Raw genomic sequence first — 12,941 nt, forward strand, 5'->3', positions numbered from 1 at the left:
GCAAGGGGTCACCCATCACACCTGGGGAAACGGGCAGCTCTTAAGAAGACCAGGGCTTGATATGTACCCCACAAGCTTTCATTAGACACATGGAGGAGGGTGAGGAAAGCCTGTGAAGAGAACACTGATGAGGCCAGGCCACTTGGGGCACCAAGGGTAGAGGTAGAGGAGAGGGTAGATGTGTCTTAGGCGCCTGGCTTGTCCCTTCATCTGCAGAATCTCACTCCCTTTCCCGGCAGTGGTGTGTCCGTTCTGCAGAGAGGAAAACGAAAGGTGGGGGGATCTTAGTGACCCTCTAGGTTCAGGGCCCATTTGATCTAATTTCAAAGGCTGATCTTTCTAGGTGTTTATTGACATGTCCTCCTGTGGCTACTGCCAAGAACCCAACAAAGGGCCAAGTTCTTGGCTGGCACTGTTGTGCTTGGTGGGGGGTCCCCTTCACTGGAATTCCTGGAAAGGCTTCTTTTAGCTGAAGCCACCACTTCACGGGGCCTGAAACTCGCCCAGTCACACTCCCCTCACTTGCTCTCACTCTAGATAAGGATGGAGGATGCTGCCAGAGGCACAGTGTCTTGCTCAGGCCCGTATGGGGACTGGGCAGCTTCAAGTAGTTCTCAGCACCCTGCTCCCAGGCTCTGACTCATGGCAGCTGTGGAAAGCCGTGGCCAGACCTGCAGCCTTGACTTTCCCAGCCAGACAATGGGTAGCACCTGTCTGGTCTACTTGCCTGGGCACGTGGCCAGGGAAAAAGCTGAGAACAGCATATCACTAGAACCTCTCCCTGCTCCCAGGGCCAGGAGCGAGCACAGGGCTCACCCTGCTGCAGGCAGTAGCCTCTGCAGTTAGTTCCCAGAAGGTCCAGGCCAGGCTCCAATGTGGCCCAAGTCTCCAGCTCCCGGCCCAGGCAGGGCAACCAGCCATCCTGTTCTGCTGGGAATATTGGCTTCAGCACTCCTGGGGTCCCTAGGTGCTGGGTAAACCCCTTGGCTGGTTATCTGGACCCTGGCACTGAGCTCATTAGTTGACAGGTAAGAAATAGTGGCTCAGGGCTGGGGAGATGGCTCAGCAGTTATGAGCACTGGTTACTCCTGCAGAGGTCCTGAGTTCAATTCCTGGCAACGGCATGGTGGCTCCCAACCATCTATAATTCCATCTAATTTTCTTTCCCGGTGTGTGCGTGAAAACAGCACTCGTCTAATAAACAAACAAACAAACAAATAGTGGCTCCTCTGTTAAGAACTCTTGTTGCCCTTGCAAAAGACCTGGGTTCAATTCCCAGCACCCACATGGCAGCTCACAACCATCTGTAACTCTAGTCCCAGGGGATTGGATGCCCTCATGCCCTCTGCTGGCCTCTTTGGGCGTCAGGCATGCATGCGATGCACATTTGTGCATGCAGGCAAAACCCCGTATGCATAAAATAAGAAAATAAACAAATCTTTAAAAACTTAAAGAAATAATAAATGAAATTGATGAACTACGTAACAGCGAGAGCAATAGTACAAGGGAGGAAGATGCGGACAGTCATAGTTAGGGTTATCACTGCTGGGATGAAACACCATGGCCAAGCAAGTTGGGAAGGAAAGGGGCTTGTTTGATTTACACTTCCTTATCACTGTTCATCCCTGAAGGAACTCAGGACAGGAACTCAAGCAGGGCAGGAACCTGGAGGCAGGAGCTGATGCAGAGGCCACGGAGAGGTGCTGCTTACTGGCTTGCTCCTCGTGGCTTGTTCAGCCTGTTTTCTTCTAGAACCCAGGACCACCAGCCCAGCAGTGGTACCGTGCATCATGCCCCGGCCTCTCCCACCTCAATCACTAATTAAGAAAATGCCCTAGCGACTTGCCTCCAGCTGGATGGTATGGAGCATTGTCTTAATTGACATTCCCTCCTTCAGGTGACTTGAGTGTCAAGCTGACACGAAGGTGTTCAGCTCAGGGACCCTCACGCCCCTTTTATAGAGAAGTAGCTGAAGCCCGGAGCATTTTCAAAACCGGGTTGTGCTTCCCTGTCTCCTGCCGATCCGTAGCACCAAATCTTTGGACACTGCCCTTCTCTGAGTTGTTTGTTCTGCAATACTGGAGATCAAGCCCAGGGCTTTGTACATGCTCAGCAAGCACCTCTACCACCCCCGGCTTCCATCCCCAGCCCGCAACCTTTTGCTTTTTTCTTTTTCAGACAGTATCCCACTAAGTTGTCCAGGCTGGCCTTGAACTCACTTCTCTCAATCCTCCCAAATAGCCGGGATTCCAGGCCTGTGCCTCTAGGCCCCGTTTTCTTCCTGTTTATTTTGAGGTTGGTGTGTGTGTGTGTGTGTGTGTGTGTGTGTGTGGTAGTTCCCTGGAGTGGGAAGGTGCTGGGTGAATCATTGTTCTTGTCTTGAGACTAGCAAGATCACCATACGGGGAGGCGGGGCTGCTCCAGGACCATCTCAGGGAGCAGTGCGCCTCAGTGGCCCTTTCTGCCACTCTGGCTGTGTGACCTTGAGAAACAGCTTCAGTTTCCTGTGTCAAGGATTAAATGAGAAGGCGTGCGAACAGCCCTCTGCACAGTGCCCAGTGCCAGCGAGCCAGAAACGCCATCTAAGGTCTCTCTGTGTGGCGCAGTGGTGAGAGCCGACACCCCTGTCGTTGTGTGACCTTGACCAGTCCCGTCACGTCTCTGTGGCCCAGTCTTGCCTCTGCAAAGTGGATTCTACCTCACCTCCGATTGATTAGTGTGCCAAGCGAGCCAGGGTGCAGTTGGAATGGGCCAACCCCAAAGCATGTTCTCAGCGGCCTCCCTCATCCCTCCCCTACCACCTAAACGCTTATGATAATGTTATTATTACCATTTACAGAAGAGGAAACAATGGTTAGAAGGGACGCAGAAAACGTTTGTTCAGTGAATAAATGAATGAGTGGGCGTGTGAATGGAGAAGCGGGTGAGCGAGGCGCTGAGCTGATGTGGGACGGCGGAAGGGCGCCGCATCTCTCCTGGGAACCTCCCGGCCCGCGTAGCCACTCGGCTTCGCCTGGCAATTGGGGCGGCGGGCCCGCCGCTGCTCCCCACCCAGGTGTGGGGGCTGGGTAGTTAATGGGCACGGGGCGCTTGGGGACCTGCTGATGAAAGGGGCCGCGCGCGCCCAGAGCGGCCCAGTCATTAGCCGGGCGGGAGCGGCGGGGCGGGCTTATCGCGCATCCCGGCCTCCCCAGCGGGCGGGTCCCCGACGCTGCCGCCGCCGCCGCTGCCCCAGGCGGAGGGCACGGAGGTTCCCACGCTCCGGCCTCGGGCCGGGGGCGTTCTCAGGCCGGCGTGGCCGCGCTCGCCACCGCCGCCGAGGCCAGGCTGTAATTAGGGTAATTGCGCGGCTCCGCGCCCGGGGCAATGCAGGACCCTGGCTGCGCAGCGCTAGCCCGGGATGGGCAGGGACAGCGGGGGCTGGCAAGTGTCGCAGCCTGGTCCTCCAGAGAGGTGAGTCAGCACATCTGGGTGGTCCCAAGGGGGGAAGGAACTACTCCTGCAGCCGGCTTTGTGGGGAAATAGAAGCAGAAAGAGAGATCGAGGCAGCCCGGAACACCTACTGTGTGCTTGGTGGTGGCCAAGGGACAGCAGAGTGTGGGGAAGTCTCTGAGCAGAAAAGGATGTCGACTCCGCCAGAGAGGATACCACAGCATCTCAAACTGGCAGCACTTTAACTGGTGGGCATCAGGAGGCCCAGAAGGGTCAAAAAGGATGCCCATGATCACACAGCCAAAATGTCTCACTCAACAGGTTTTCAATCTGCTCCTTGGAGCTTCCCAAATTCATTGCACTAAGCAGGCCACCTCTAATCCTCAGGTTCTGGGCTGGCTTCTCATAAACCAAGCCCTTGCCTGTCTCACATGCCTAGCGCTCGGGATGTGGAGGAAAGAGTCCAGCTTGGGAGCTACAAACTGTCCCAAAAGACCACCATCACCCACAAGAAGAATGGGAGAGAAGGGTTTGGGAGGGAGAGCGGAATGGAGAGAAGAGAGAGAGAGGGAGAATGGATGAATCTGGGCCCCTTCACTGTGGCACACTTCTATAAGCTGAGTCCTTGGGAAGCTGAGGTGGTAGGGTTATCACGAGTTTGAAGCCAGCCTCACGTACACAACACTAACTTATCTCAACAAACAAGCAAAACACCAACAAATATACACAAACCAGAATTTTTTTCAAAGGAAAAAAAGAGAGAGGATTGTATTTCAAGATCTAACCCTATATTCAACCCAAACCTTAAGCTTGCATCCTACCCAACTCTGAAATTAATCTTGACCTTGGCATCGGCCTGTGTCCCCAAACTTCTTGGGCAGCATCTTCATCTTCATCTTCCTTCATCCCAGGCTGCCTCTTATCTGCATCTGTTTCAAGCTGTGTCTTTGTGTTTACGGATACTCGGGTCAGAATATGCTGCTCCCAAAGCCACTTAGCAAACACTTTTCAATCACCAAGGGCAACTGTATGCCCTTTGGGTTCTGCTCCCAGCCTGAGCCACCCCATCCCCTGGTCAGGTGTGCTCTTTCTGTGGGTTTTCAAGTCATGTAGGAGGTAGGGCTGCATTCTTGGGGCAAAATTTTAAGGACAGTTACTAAGTGTGAGTGAGCGGGTGAATAGAAGAATGGGGGAGTAAATGAATGAGAACAAATGGGTGAATGAATTATTAAACAAGCCAATGAATAGCTATTCTGAGGGCAAAATTTAACACCCAGTCTGGATCCTTTCCCAAACAGGGAACAATTAGAAAGACCAAGATTACTCTACCCCCAAATGTCTTGACGTTGTGTGTGAGAGTGTGCGTATGTGAGTGCGCGCGCGTGCGTGTGTGTGTGTGTGTGTGTGTGTGTGTGTGTGTACCTGGACCCAGAATCAGACAAGCCTGGAGTCTGCTCCTGGCTGCAGTGTTTGTCAGCTGTGGCCTGAGCAAGACCCTTTACCCATGCTGGCTCCCGTGAACTGAGACATGCTAACGGTGAAGGCTGTTGTGGCACAGCCTTGCCTGTGACACAGAGTGAGTGTTAGATGTTGCAGAAACATGGGTGGGAAGAGCAATCTCCCCTCCCCCGGGACACTGGGGAGGCTGGGAGCAGATTTGGAGCATTGGGAGAAGATCTGCAGGGGAGGGGGCAGCCTGGTCGTGGGGGGGGGGGAAGGAGGCTTCACAGAGCTTGTGAGAATCACAGGGGATTGCTGTTGGGCAAGTCAAGGCAGAGGCTGCCACATGTTCAAAGACAAGGAACAAAGGGTTTCCTATGAGGTGGGAGGTAGCGGTAGCAGAAGTGGGGGCTGGCAAGGGTGGCAGTGACCGCATCGAGGAGGGCCTTCAGAGCCGTCTGTGAAGTCTGAACTCCGTCCTGCCGGCAGGAGCCATTGCAGCTGTGAGCAGGGGGACAGCTAAATCACTCTTCTGCGGTGGAGGATGGCATGAGGGTGGCTGTGGTGAGGAGCCGGGGGTGGGGTGGAGGTGAGTGTAAGAGACACTGTGACACTGGTGACAGCCAGCCTCTATTGAGTGCCTACTGTGTGAGGCACCACTTACGCACTTGGCTGTTTCCGTTTGAATCTTGTCAGCCCCATACAACGTAGCTGTTCTCACGGTTTCCCCCTGGAAACCCATCTATGCACTCAAGTCTGCATGTCTGTCTCCAGCTTGGACCTCCCTGCTGAGACACACACCCAGCAGCCCGTTGCCTTTTCCACTGCGTGGCCAGGAGCATCTTTACCCTCACAGGTCTCTCTCAAAATGTTCTCCAGACCAGCTTTAGCCCTCAGGCAACCCCACCCTGCTCCAACCACTTTTCCTTCCAATCCTCAAATTCTCTAAGTATCCATTACCCTCAGAATTCTTTTTCTAAACTATGTGTTTATTTGTTTCATGGGTGTGGGTGTTTTGTGTGCCTCTGTGTCTGTGTCCCATGTGCCCTAGGATCCCAGAAGAGGGCACCAGATTCTCCAGAGCTAGAGTGACAGATGGTTCTGACCCACCACGGGGGTGGTAGGAATCGAACCCAGGTCGACTGGAAGAGCAGCAGTGCTCTTAACCACTGAGCCATCTCTACAGCCCCAGCCTAAGAATTTCTGTGACTGCTCCCTTCCATTCGGAATGCTGTCTGCCAAGAAAGTTGTATAATTTTATCCTTCAAATTTCAGCTCCAGTGCCACCCATCAGTCCCTTCCCTAGTTGTTCCTCAGAGCACTGGAAATGTTTCTGCCTCTTAGAGTTAGCATTGCTGTTCAGCTCCCCTCCCCAGACACAAAATGCGGCTCTCAGATGACAGGGGGGCGTGAAGGGACTTCTTTCTTTGCTTTATATCCCCCACTCTCTAGAGTTTTGTCTGATGCCCCCATAAATTAAGTGTTACATACGGAATCGTTTTACAGAGAAAGAAACCAAGATACAGAAGAGGCTGCATAACTTTGTCCATGGATGAATGTAAAAGAAATGGCTGCGCTAGGTCCTACCTGCCTGTAATATCAGCACTTGAAAACGGAAGCTTGCAAGTTTAAGATCAGCCTGAATTACATACGCATTCCAGGCCGGCCTCAGCTACGTAGTAAGATCCTGTCTTAAAAATTTGTTTCCTTTGTCAAGATTCAGAAACCTAATTCTAATGTGCAGCCTTATGGTTTGAGGCAGGAGCATGGCTGACTTTGCAGTCTCAGAAACTAAACTAGAATCCAGACTCCAGGGGTTAACAAACCGTGTAACCTTGGGCGATTGATTACTTAACCTCTCTGTAGTGGTTTGAATGCAATGCCCAGTGACATTTGAATTCTTGGTTCCAGTTGATGGAACTGTTTGTGGAGGATTGGGAGGTGTGGCCTTCCTGGAGGAGGTATTTCACTGGGGGTGAGTGTTCAGGTTTCCTGCTGTTTTGAGTCAGGTAACTCCAATTTCCATTTTTGATTGTATGTGTGAGTCCTCAATTGTTGTTGCAGCCTCCAGCTGCCTGCCATCTCTGCCTGCTACCTCTTTTCTTCCATCATGGACTCTAGTCCTCCGAAACCATAAGCCCCAAATAAACTGTTTCTTCTGTAAGTTGCCTTGGTCATGGTGTTTTATCACAGCCACAGGAAAATAACTAATACAAGCCACAGTTTTCCTGGGCTGTAAATGAGACTGAGGGTGGCAGCGGTCTGTGACTGCATGGAGGAATTACAGCAGGGAGGCTGTGCACAGCCCCAGTGTCTGTTTACCTGGTTGTGAGTTTAAGACCAAACTGGAAGATAGACCAGGGCCCTTTCTTCTCCACTCGGTGCCTAAAGCTGGGCTGTCTTTCTGTCTCTCCCCTTGTGTTGTGGTCTATAGTGAACAGACGCCTTGCCTGTGATCCCCACCACCTGATGGGTTTGCAGGACAAGGCCTGTTTAGTGTTGCCACATAGAATAATCCGGTCTTCAGAGTAAAGCTGATTAACAGTGGCCTGATGGTGAGGCCACTCCCCACTGGGCTATATTCTCAACTCTTCTGGGCTAGATGCTCACTGCCCACTGGGCTACATACATACTCCTCTCTGGCTATATACTTTATAAAAACCATATCTCTGGGAAGGACTGCAGAGGTGGTGATAGCAGTTCTTTCGGTCTGCAGCAGACAGTGCCATGCCCCCTACAATGGAATATTATACAGCACTGAAAACGGAAGACCACGGCTGATGACATCCAGGAATCGGACTCTGGCGTAGTCAGGGGGAAAAACAGATCACATCAAAAGAGATTTGACATGATTTTGGATGTAGCACACAGACATGCAAAATGAAATGACATTTTAAAAAGAGATAAACATGAGATAATTTTTTTTGAGACAGGGTCTCTCTCTATAGCTCTGGCTGGGATGAAACTCACTGTGTAGCCCAGGCTGCTCTCAAATTCACAGAGATCAGCCTATCTCTGCCTCTAAGTGCTGGGATTAAAGGGGTGCATCACTGTGCCTGGAGAAAATACTTTTTGAAATCAGGGAGTTTGAGGGTGATGGCTCCTACCTATAATCTCAAAAGACTCTAGCAGACAACTCCTCACCCCTAGACCTTCCAACCCTGAACAGCAAGGTTTCAGCCTGATGGTTGTGTAGACTGTTGTGTGGAGCCTTCAGCATGCCCCAGACAGCAGAATTATAGGGAAGACCCTGGGTTGGCTTGTAAGCAAAACAACTCGTAGAAATGTAAACTAATATAGTCACTTAGGACTACAGTATAGAGGTTCTTCAAGACACTGAAAATAAAACTACCACTTTGCCCAGCTGTCGCACTTCCAGGAACATATCCAAAGGAAATGAAGCCATTGTATAGAGGGATGTGTGCCCATGTTTACTGCAACTACTCGCCATGGCTAGGCATGGCTACGACTAGATACTCAGTATCACACAAGCGGATAAGGGAAGTATGCACACACACGCACACACAATAGTATTCAATCATAAAAAGCCACACAGTGGTCATACCCAGAGGACATTATGTGAGAGCAATCAGACACAGAAAGACACACATCACATGTTCTATTTCATATGTTTAAAAAGGTAATCTGGGCCTGGGGAGATGACTCACTCAGGAAGAATGCTTTCTGTGTAGTCATGAGGACTTGGGTTCAAATCCACAAAATCCATGTAAAAAGCAGAGTGTGGCATGCATCTGTAACTCAGAGCTGTTTTACAGGGGGGTGGAAACAGGAGGACCTCTGGGGCTTGCTAGTTGACAGCCTCCCTTCAGGTTCAGTGAGAGACCTGTCTCAAGGGAGTAATTCGGAGAGAGCCCAAGACACCGTGCAATGTCTTCCTCTGGCCTCTGGATGTGTGCCCACAGCTGCACATACATGCACATATTTCAGATTTACATACACACACATACACACATACAGATTGAGAGAGAGAGATGATCTGATCTGAATGCAGAATAATGAGCACTCAAGGTTGAGAAGAGCCACGAAGTGAAGACAGATGACTATTAGATTGGTACCAAAATGCAGTTAGTTGGAAGTAACAAATTCCACTATTCTATGGCACATATGTGGACCATATCTCACAGTGACATATTACTTTTTTGTTGTCGTAGCCCTGGCCAGCCTAGAACTCACTGTGTAGAGCAAGCTGGTCTCTGTGCCTCTGCCACCAGAGTGCCACTACACCCAGCTAACTGACATCTTTTATGAATTAGCTAGAACACAGGAACTTATGATGGCAAAGAGAGAGAGATGTCAACTAATGTTTTCAGTTCAATAAGCTAATTTATAATATATGTGTCATTGGAGTATCATATGACATATGATACCTCATAAGTATGTACAATTATGTATTGATAAATTTTTTTAGTTAGGTGTGGTGGTACATGTTCGGAATCACAGTGCTCCCAGTCTCAAAGCAATAAAGGAAGAAGGAAAGAAAGAAAGGAAGAAAGAAAGAAAAAAAGGAAGGGAGGGAAGAAGGAAGAAAGGAAGCAAGCTTGTATTAGGGGCTGGGAGAAAAAAAGAAGGAACGGAGGAAAAAAGGAAAAAAAGGAAGCAAGCATGTTTAAGGGGCTGGGGGATGGCTCAGTAAGTACAGCAATTGCCTCACAAGTCTGAAGAGGGGAATTCAATCCCCAGAGCCTACACACAAGCTGACAGTGTAGTTGTGCTGGATAGTTTTATGTCAACTTGACACAAGCTAAAGCCATCTGAGAGGAGGGAACTTCAATTAAGAAAATGCCTCCCTAAGGTCTGGCTGTAGGCAAGCCTATAGGGCACTTTTAAAGTAGTCATTGATGTGGGAGGGCCCAGCCCATTGTGGGCGGCTCCATCCCTAGGCTGGTGGCCCTGGGTTCTATTAAGAAAGCAGGCTGAGCAAGCTATAATGTGCAAACCAATAAGCAGCACCTCTCCATGGCCTCTGCATCAGCTCCTGCCTCCAGGTTCTTGGCCTGATTGAGTTCCTGTCCGGACCTCCTACAGTGATGAACAGTGATGAACAGTGATGAGGAGTTAAGTTTAAGCCTGATAAACCCTTTTCTCCCCAAGTTTCTTTGGTTATGGTGTTTCATTGGAGCATTCCTACCCCTGACTAAGACAGTAGCTCAAGTGTCTGTAATCCCAAGATATCCCTTACTGGTGGGGGGGATGGGAGGTGGAACATCCCCAGAAGGTCTCAGGGAAAAAGGACCAGCACCAACACCCAAAGGTTGTCCTCTGACCTCCACACATGCCATGGCACTCATGCACACACATCAAACAAACACGTTTAGGGATATGGAAATGCTCTCTACTATGTTGATTAGATCATTTAACGCCCACGCATGTGTCTTGCCACAGGCAAGGCAACAATAAAAACTAAAATACTGAACGTCGAGGATAACCTCGGCATCTGATTTCATCTAATTTCCCCCAGTTCTCCATGGCTTTGGGAATGTACCACCAGGGATCTCAGTTACTCAACAGTTTTGACTCCTTTTTTTGTGGGCTGTGGAGCAGAGGCTTCTAAGAAAGTGACTTTAGCTTTACTTTGGTGTTTGAGTGGTTTGTTTTTTGTTTTTTGTTTTTTTTTTTTTCAAATCTTCCAATTAATATTTTGTCATTTCTTTTTTTTCTTGCGGAGAAGTCGATCACAGTAATTTCTGTTTCAAAGCAAGGCATGTGGGAAGAAAATGTACAATTCCATGGTGGAAGAAGTTATTTTCTACTTAACTAAACTTTGAGTGTTTCACAGGAAAAAAAAAAAAGAGTTCTAGGTTTAGGGAGGGAGGTCAATTAGGTTTCTTGTGGCACTATACTCCCTATGGAATAAACTTTATGATCATCTCCCAGAAGCTATAGAGCTTATAGAACCATTGCCACGCTCAGGAGTACGACCCCACCAGTGCTGGACAGCTTTATGTCAACTTGACACGAGCTAGAGTCCTTGGGAGGAGGGAACTTTAGTTGAGAAAATGCCCCCATGAGACCTGTGGGCAAGTCTGAGATTTGGGGTTTGGGAGTGCCCAGCTCACTGGGGGCTGTGACTCCCCCGGGCTGATGGCTCTGTCCTGGGTGCTATAACAGGCTGATCTATTGAGCAAGATCCAGGCCGGCCAAGGCTATGGAGTGAGACTCCATCTTTAAAAAAGGAAAAGAAAATCACTTGCTGGATGGCAGTAGTCAAATTGCCATCCAGCCTGCTACTCTCTACGGCTCAATAAGGTTTTTTTTTTTTTTTTTTTTTTTAAGTACTTTTTCTTTTTCTTTTTTTTTGGGGGGGGTAGTTTCTAGACAGGGTTTTTCTGTGTAGCCTTGGTGTCCTAGACTCACTTTGTAGACCAGGCTGACCTTACACTCACAGCAGCCTGCCTGCCTCTGCCTCCCTGAGTGCTGGGCCTAAAGGTGTAGGCCACCACCATGACTGCCTAAAAAGTACATATTTTTAACATTGAAACAAGAATCTCATTTATCCCAGGTTGGCCTCAAGCTTGCTAATGTAGTGGAGGATGACCTTGAACCTCTGATCCTCTTGCTTCCACCTCAAGAAGGCTGGAATTACAGGCACACAACACCACACCTGTTTTATGCAGTGCTGGGGACTGAACCCAGAGATTTGTGCATACAAGGCAAGCGAGCACTCTACCAACTGAATTACCACTCAGACAAAAAGGAAATGCACACTTTTTGAAAAACCAATTACTTGGCCTCAGGTTCTACCTTCCTGTCTTGTTTACAAACAGGACAAACTGTCAGTTTGGCTCCGTTTCCCTCACTACGGCTTCATCTTACACCAAGAAACGCACGACCTGTAAGAGAAAGAGAAAGGATTGCCTACATCTCATTTTGTTCAAATAAGCACACTTGCCAAGAATGAAATTTTATTTTTTGTTGAAATATTAGGAGGGTTTGAGCCAGTGGTAATGGCACGTGGCCTTTCATCCCAGCACCAGGAGGCAGAGGCAGAGGCAGAGGCAGTAAGTCTGTGAGTCTGAGGCTAGCCTGGTTACATAGTGAACTCCAGGACAGGGCTACACAGCTATATAGAGAGACTGTCGAGAAAGAGAGGGAGAGAGAGAAAGAGAGGGAGAGAGAGAAAGAACACCCTTTTTTCAGGCCCCGTGCCTTCCCTAGTCTCTCTCTCGGTGTTGTTTGATTAGGAATGAGGGGGACTGCTCCCACCTCCAGTCTTCTGGAGACAGTACAGTCTGAAATCACGTTCTCTTTACCCTGGTTATTGAGCCATTCAAAGCTTGCAACGGCTAAGACTCCTTTGTTTCACACATAGTCCTGTTGAGCCCTGACCAGCCAAACCCTCTACACTAACCCTTGTCCACCAATTTATAATACGTACTTTTTTTTTTTATTAGTAATTATGTGTCTGGCCTCATGCTAGCTACTTTACACTGTCAATTATTATTCTGGTTACCACCCACTGAGCACTTTTACTACGGGCCGATATTGTGCTAAGCACTCTGCCCTATAGCAGCCACTTAAAGCAGGCTTTACTGGCTCCACTTCACTTGTGAGACACTGAGGCTTTCAGGAGTGATGTCATTTCCCAAGTCCAGCAGTCAAGGTGGTAGAGCCTGGAGCTAACTTCAGAGTCCACTCCATCCTGCCTTTCAGTCCAAAGAAATGAGGAAGTAAAGCCAGGCATCATATTGTACTTCCATAAAGTCAATATTCAGAAAGCAGAGGCAGGAGGATCAGGAGTTCAAGGCTTGCCTGGGATATTTGAAACTCACTGCCTCCAAAAGAAAGAAAGAGAGAGAGAGAGAGAGAGAGAGAGAGAGAGAGAGAGAGAGAGAGAGAAAGAAAGAAAGAAAGAAAGAAAGAAAGAAAGAAAGAAAGAAAGAAAGAAAAAATAGTGACTGCTGATGCAGCTCAGTTGGTAGGGTGCTTGCGTAGCATGTGCAAAAACCTAGGTTTAATGCCCAGAACCGAAAATAACCAGGCATGGTACTTGGGAGATGGAGGCAGGGGAATCAGGATCAATCAACCAATCAATCACCACTCAGGTGGAA

At 49.2% G+C, this 12,941-nt stretch overlaps 1 long non-coding RNA gene across 1 annotated transcript in view; it reads left to right on the forward strand.

Moving 5' to 3' along the window:
* The first annotated feature begins 3,211 nt into the window (after nt 1-3,211).
* Nucleotides 3,212-12,941, forward strand: part of LOC132653015 (uncharacterized) — a 42,071-nt gene continuing 32,341 nt past the window's right edge. The window contains exon 1 of the long non-coding RNA XR_009590641.1: nt 3,212-3,453. This is a non-coding gene — a long non-coding RNA (uncharacterized LOC132653015). The remainder of the gene's footprint in view (nt 3,454-12,941) is intronic.

Source organism: Meriones unguiculatus, chromosome 3 (assembly GCF_030254825.1).
Source record: "Meriones unguiculatus strain TT.TT164.6M chromosome 3, Bangor_MerUng_6.1, whole genome shotgun sequence".
Taxonomy (NCBI): domain Eukaryota; kingdom Metazoa; phylum Chordata; class Mammalia; order Rodentia; family Muridae; genus Meriones; species Meriones unguiculatus.